Source organism: Salvelinus alpinus, chromosome 21 (genome assembly GCF_045679555.1).
Source record: "Salvelinus alpinus chromosome 21, SLU_Salpinus.1, whole genome shotgun sequence".
In the NCBI taxonomy this organism is placed as follows: Eukaryota; Metazoa; Chordata; class Actinopteri; order Salmoniformes; family Salmonidae; genus Salvelinus; species Salvelinus alpinus.
Window position 1 is genome coordinate 28,048,475 of NC_092106.1, and position 6,836 is coordinate 28,055,310.

General features: G+C 44.3%; 1 pseudogene; it reads left to right on the plus strand.

Annotated features, from left to right (window-relative positions):
• LOC139548476 (peroxisomal sarcosine oxidase-like) overlaps window positions 1–6,836 on the plus strand; it is an 8,825-nt pseudogene continuing 1,989 nt past the window's right edge.

The following is a 6,836-nucleotide window of genomic DNA, read 5'->3' on the forward strand; positions in this document are numbered from 1 at the left end:
ATGCTGTACGCTGACCGCACACTGAAAACGGTACAGGTAAGATGCTGTACGCTGACCGCACACTGAAAACGGTACAGGTAAGATGCTGTACGCTGACCGCACACTGAAAACGGTACAGGTAAGATGCTGTACGCTGACCGCACACTGAAAACGGTACAGGTAAGATGCTGTACGCTGACCGCACACTCAAAACGGTACAGGTAAGATGCTGTACGCTGACCGCACACTGAAAACGGTACAGGTAAGATGCTGTACTCTGACCTCACACTGAAAACGGTACAGTTAAGATGCTGTACGCTGACCACACACTGAAAACGGTACAGTTAAGATGCTGTATGCTGACCGCACACTGAAAACGGTACAGGTAAGAAGCTGTATGCTGACCGCACACTGAAAACGGTACAGGTAAGATGCTGTACGCTGACCACACACTGAAAACGGTACAGGTAAGATGCTGTACGCTGACCGCACACTGAAAACGGTACAGGTAAGATGCTGTACGATGACCATACACTGAAAACGGTACAGTTAAGATGCTGTACGCTGACCACACACTGAAAACGGTACAGGTAAGATGCTGTACGCTGACCGCACACTGAAAACGGTACAGGTAAGATGCTGTACGCTGACCGCACACTGAAAACGGTACAGGTAAGATGCTGTACGCTGACCACACACTGAAAACGGTACAGGTAAGATGCTGTACGCTGACCGCACACTGAAAACGGTACAGGTAAGATGCTGTACGCTGACCGCACACTGAAAACGGTACAGTTAAGATGCTGTACGCTGACCGCACACTGAAAACGGTACAGGTAAGATGCTGTACGCTGACCGCACACTGAAAACGGTACAGTTAAGATGCTGTATGCTGACCGCACACTCAAAACTTTACAGGTAAAAATGACAAACAGTTTGGTATGTATTGCTTACAAATCTGTAAAAGGCATTCTGGATTGTGTTTGCAACCTAGAAGAGGTCATTATTACTAGATGCTGTTAATTGATTGGCCTTGCACCTTTAACCCACATTGTCTCAGTGCTGCTTCTAGGGTGTGATAAGACCTCCATAAAGTACAGCTCTCCCTTTACTTTATTGCTGTTCTGTTAATCCTTTACATTACCCCAATGAGTGTCAGACTCTGGAATGATCATTCGTTAGTGTTTATCAGCAGCTAGGTAATTAGCCATTATGTACTGACCACTAATTAGGAAATACTTGATGGCTTGTACACACAATTTGGGAATACTGTATATGGCATGAGGGAGACAAATAGACAAAGAACATATGAACTGAACAATGACATATAGCTCTCATATACCAAATTTAATTCATATGCCTCGGTACACATACTACAATGAGAAAATTTGTATTTTTCAACAATGATAACAACCTACACAGGAATTTCTTATAGCATTGAATTCAGTTTATTCAGACATTGGCAAGGAGAAACAAAGCACTGGAGAGAAACAGCCTAAAAACACCATCTGAAACGCTTTATTATTTTACTGCTGCCTCGGAACAATTATCCTGTCTTGTATTGATTGAACAGATTTGTCCTCTCTTTTGTGCCGATCAAGCATAAAGCATACATTACAGCTTGTCATTAGTCGTGATAATAGATGTTTCTACAGCCGCCAAGATTACCACCATGCATTCTCATTCTGTCTGAATGCCTAGTTTCATAACATCCTATCATTCTGTCTCACAATCTGCCAGCATCAATCATTTTCTCCTTGATGTTTTGTGAAGGGGCGGTCTGTGTCTTTGAGAGTTTGCACATGTGCATAACCTTGAGTGTTTTTCCAATATACGTGTGTTAACTGTGTGATTATGAACAAACTACTTTCACAAGCCAAGGTTTCTTATATCTCAGTCATGTTAATACCTCTAACTGGACTTCCAGCATCAACACTAGTTCTGGGACAGACTGGTGTAGATGTCCAGCTTGGCTCTGTCAGACCCAGCTGTTACCACGGGGAGACAGACAGACTACCCTTCTCTGACTGTATCATTCTGAGCCTCCTTGACCTTGTACCTTTGTACACAGAGACTTCTAGACAACTCCACCATTCTGCACAATAACTCACCTGTCACAATGCCTTGGACGCTTATATATACTGTAAACTTCACTTGCACTTTCATTCATTTATATGTTACCTGATTGATACTATTCCAATTTAGTTACAAAGGTTCCTCTGTGTCAGTTTGGTCTCATTCATTTTGAACACACCTTGCGTACCTCACACTACAGTAACCGTTCTCTTTCTCCATCACCAGGGACAGTTCCAAAAACTGGGGGGCGTGATTAAGGATGGACAGAAGGTGATTGACATCACACCGGGCTCTGTGGTAACGGTGATGACAGTCAGCAGGGTGTACATAGCTATGAGCTTGGTGATCACAGCTGGACCCTGGGCCAACACCTTGCTGTCCCACACAGGACTTCAGCTACCACTGCAGGAAGGCTACTCACTGTAGAACCAGCCAACTCACTACCTCTAACAGGAGCTCACACTCCAATGCACTCCAGTGGAATGCAGTCCACTACTGTCACCAGGCATGCTATGATACGCTCCATATCTTTGATATGGTCAAACCGCACTGTCACACATGTTATGCACTAAAACACAAATAGACAGTATGGCACGTGCAATCAAGCTTTACGTGCATGCATTTGACAACGCAGGATTTAAGAAAGGATTTAAAGCTCTATTCCAGAGTTCAGCATGCAACCATAAAACCCATACCCCATCACATCATTAATGTCAGTAGATAAGGGCAACATTTTGTCCAACCCTAGTTCAAAAAACAAATCCAATCTCCCTAAATATAGCCTCCCTCCCCCAGGTTATAAGCAGGGGGCGATGACTCGCCATAGCTCTGGTTGTTTCACAGCAAACCAAGAGGGAGAGTCTGCAGCCCAGTGATGGAACACTCTGTCTACTATGATGGATAAACAAAACAACCATTCCCATCTTTTACACAGGGTGCTACGGAGGGATCGAGCCAAGCAATCTCAGAATATGTCACCCACCCAAAAGAAAAGCTGATGAAATACTGGGCGTTATTTAAGTCGAGAATTGGAGTTTGTATTGAAATTGCATTATTTAGGATAGCGAGACGGGCCCGTGGAAGCCATGCCTGAGTGAGCACATAGAGAAAGTATGAGGTATGAGTTCGCCTCAAATACTGCTCTCTCTCTCTCTTTACTGAATTTTGATGGTCCCCAGAATGAGACGGCTGCCTGTAACTTCATTAAACTGAACGTTAGCGTACATTGTATCCTTATTACCAAGTGCTGGGAAGATGTGATTTGTAAGAGTGTGTACGCATTGGATTAGATACAACGATGGTAATGGGTAACTAGAGGGAGGTGAGGTGGTAGGAGTGGGTGGACGGGGGAGTGAAACATCTTCCCAAGTGCAAGGATCTTGTTTAATCAAATCCCTGCACCCGTCCTGTCTGTCTGTCTGTCTGTCTGTCTGTCTGTCTGTCTGTCTGTCTGTCTGTCTGTCTGTCTGTCTGTCTGTCTGTCTGTCTGTCTGTCTGTCTGTCTGTCTGTCTGTCTGTCTGTCTGTTGCTCCCCTGGTTAACTAGGTGATAAAGATGAACGTGTGCTACTGGAGGGAGAAGATCCCTGGTTCCTACAACGTCCAGCACCGCTTCCCTGCTTCATCCAGCTGGAGTCAGAGGACGCCAAGCATCACATCTACGGCCTCCCGTCCAATGAGTACCCAGGCCTGATGAAGGTTTGGGCTTGTAGATACCATAATGTTCCACACAGGATTTAGTGATGCATTTGCTTTAGGACTCAAGCAAGGTTACTAAACACACAAGCATAGTTCACCAAACCACCTCCATTACACTGTTTCCTAGTCTTATTGTGTCGAATTGAAATATAAATACATTAAACAGAAGTAGGGCAGCAACACTGTCTGCCTCCAGAGTTCTCCAACACTTCCGGATACATAATCACAGCAGAATTCTGACTGTGTTGCGCTTGCATTTTCTATTCCATCTCTATTTTGAGGATGATGGCGAGCCAGCAGGAGTTGGGAGAGTAATATCAGCACATGCATGCAAAGGAGATGGACAGATGGCTGTGCCTCATCACATTATTCACTCTGTGGTGTAGTCAACAGTGCTTTGTAACCCATGTACTGTAGATAGATGGCTAATGCTCGGGTCAGGCTAAAGCATTGTATTTACCTTTCAAAAGAAAATGTTGCCACACTTAATTACCTTTCAAAATAACACTTCATAGAACATTGCATTTACATGACATAGGCGTTATACTGTTCTGCCTACAGTCGATGTCCCTGGTAAGGGCACTCAGACTCTAATTAAGTTCAATACCGTTTTTTTACATAAAAGGTCAGTTGATATTGTTTTTGATCTCTGTTTGAAGATTTGATACCACACGGGCCCTGAGACGGACCTCAACAAGAGGAACAGACAGACGGACCTCGACAAGAGGAACAGACAGACGGACCTCGACAAGAGGAACAGACAGACAGACCTCGACAAGAGGAACAGACAGACGGACCTCGACAAGAGGAATAGACAGACGGACGGGGGGACATAGACATCCTACAGCACTACATCACCCGCTGCTTCCCTGCCTGGTGCCTATCCCTGCTGTGGTGGAGAGCTGCATGTACACAGTGAGTATCACCAGTCTCAAAGCTGCATGTACACAGTGTGTATTATACTCTCTGAGCTACATGTACACAATGTTAACATCTCTGCTGCTTACTGTATCCCAGTAATGGCCATATTAAATTGACCCACAATGGCAATGTACTCTGAATCGGTGTACAATCAGTGTACCATCATCCTTTCAGTTAGGCTTTTTTTAAATTATAAATAATTAAGACAATTTTAATATTTGATCTTCCCACCATGGCAAGGTATAGAATAGAAACGTGATGAGGGTGGTTCTGGAGTTGAAAATGCAGAGAGAGAACCATTGTCCTGTTTGCCATGCCAATCACATCACATGCTGCACGACTGCATTACCTTTGGGATTCAAACTCTAATGGAAAACATCACAGACACTGAATATCATTGGAAACCACATGTCATTCCTGCGCCGTAGTCAGAGTAGCCCACTGCATGGAGAATTATTAAAGCACAGTAGGGGAGAGTGGGATAAGTTGAGCCATTTTATATATTCAGCATCACTCCATCAAGGGAAATATACAGTGGGGAGAACAAGTATTTGATACACTGCCGATTTTGCAGGTTTTCCTACTTACAAAGCATGTAGAGGTCTGTCATTTTTATCATAGGTACACTTCAACTGTGAGAGACGGAATCTAAAACAAAAATCCAGAAAATCACATTGTATGATTTTTAAATAATTAATTTGCATTTTATTGCGTGACATAAGTATTTGATCACCTACCAACCAGTAAGAATTCCGGCTCTCACAGACCTGTTAGTTTTTCTTTAAGAAGCCCTCCTGTTCTCCACTCATTACCTGTATTAACTGCACCTGTTTGAACTCGTTACCTGTATAAAAGACACCTGTCCACACACTCAATCAAACAGATTCCAACCTCTCCACAATGGCCAAGACCAGAGAGCTGTGTAAGGACATCAGGGATAAAATTGTAGACCTGCACAAGGCTGGGATGGGCTACAGGACAATAGGCAAGCAGCTTGGTGAGAAGGAAACAACTGTTGGCGCAATTATTAGAAAATGGAAGAAGTTCAAGATGACGGTCAATCACCCTCGGTCTGGGGCTCCATGCAAGATTTCACCTCGTGGGGCATCAATGATCATGAGGAAGGTGAGGGATCAGCCCAGAACTACACGGCAGGACCTGGTCAATGACCTGAAGAGAGCTGGGACCACAGTCTCAAAGAAAACCATTAGTAACACACTACGCCGTCATGGATTAAAATCCTGCAGCGCACGCAAGGTCCCCCTGCTTAAGCCAGTGCATGTCCAGGCCTGTCTGAAGTTTGCCAATGACCATCTGGATGATCCAGAGGAGGAATGGGAGAAGGTCATGTGGTCTGATGAGACAAAAATAGAGCTTTTTGGTCTAACTCCACTCGCCGTGTTTGGAGGAAGAAGAAGTATGAGTACAACCCCAAGAACACCATCCCAACCGTGAAGCATGGAGGTGGAAACATCATTCTTTGGGGATGCTTTTCTGCAAAGGGGACAGGACGACTGCACCGTATTGAGGGGAGGATGGATGGGGCCATGTATCGCGAGATCTTGGCCAACAACCTCCTTCCCTCAGTAAGAGCATTGAAGATGGGTCGTGGCTGGGTCTTCCAGCATGACAACGACACGAAACACACAGCCATGGCAACTAAGGAGTGGCTCCGTAAGAAGCATCTCAAGGTCCTGGAGTGGCCTAGCCAGTCTCCAGACCTGAACCCAATAGAAAATCTTTGGAGGGAGCTGAAAGTCCGTATTGCCCAGCGACAGCCCCGAAACCTGAAGGATCTGGAGAAGATCTGTAGGGAGGAGTGGGCCAAAATCCCTGCTGCAGTGTGTGCAAACCTAGTCAAGAACTACAGGAAACGTATGATCTCTGTAATTGCAAACAAAGGTTTCTGTACCAAATATTAAGTTCTGCTTTTCTGATGTATCAAATACTTATGTCATGCAATAAAATGCAAATTAATTACTTAAAAATCATACAATGTGATTTTCTGGATTTTTGTTTTAGATTCCGTCTCTCATAGTTGAAGTGTACCTATGATAAAAATTACAGACCTCTACATGCTTTGTAAGTAGGAAAACCTGCAAAATCGGCAGTGTATCAAATACTTGTTCTCCCCACTGTAGGAGTCTTTGTAACAAAGATATC